General features: G+C 38.0%; 1 protein-coding gene across 7 annotated transcripts in view; it reads left to right on the forward strand.

Moving 5' to 3' along the window:
- Macf1 (microtubule-actin crosslinking factor 1) overlaps positions 1-706 on the forward strand; it is a 276478-nt gene that overhangs the window by 160593 nt on the left and 115179 nt on the right. The gene's annotated exons all lie outside the window — the stretch shown is intronic.

The raw sequence follows: 706 nt of genomic DNA on the forward strand, positions 1-706 counted from the left end.
AAATAATTTTTTAAAAAATAAAGTATTACTAAAAATTAAAAAAAAGAAAAAAAGAATGCAATCAGGGCCAGGGAGATAGCTCAGCAGCGTGAGCACCTGCCTGGCAAGTGCAAGGTCCTGAGTTCAGTACCTGGTATTAAAAAAAAGAATGCAGGGGGCCAGGGAGATGGCTCAGTGGAATAAGTGCTTCCCTGGCAAGCGCAAAGGCCTGAGTTCAATCCTCAGTTCCGGGGAAATAAATAAATAAATAAATAAAATTTAAAAAAAGAATGCAATCAGTCTTTCTCCCATCCCCTCAAGACCCCTTTTGTACCAGCCACCCGCTGTCTGTACCTGTGACTTATCTTTGTTGAAATAAGCCATGTCTGTTTCTAATGAACACTCGTGTGTTTCTCCGTATTTTCTCAGGAAAGCAGGCTTTATTTTGGACATGTGAATGAAAAGAGTTTATTTATTGTCACAAAGCAAGTGACAGGAATATTTACTGTTGAAATTCCGTAGGAAAGAGATTTCCCAACTCTCTTGCTTTCGAGTGCCCTTAATGTTTGTTGTGTTTAGGAGCATTTTAGTTTGGGTTTTGTGGGGGATAATTGCTCCAGCAATCTAATACACATTAAATGAAACAAATTGGTAATTGTTTTGGGACTCAGTAATGAATTTCAGTCACTTACATCTGTGTTAATCAAAGTTCTCCAGAAAAACAGAT

This window comes from Octodon degus, unplaced genomic scaffold (genome assembly GCF_000260255.1).
Source record: "Octodon degus isolate 3935 unplaced genomic scaffold, OctDeg1.0 scaffold00130, whole genome shotgun sequence".
Classification (NCBI taxonomy): domain Eukaryota; kingdom Metazoa; phylum Chordata; class Mammalia; order Rodentia; family Octodontidae; genus Octodon; species Octodon degus.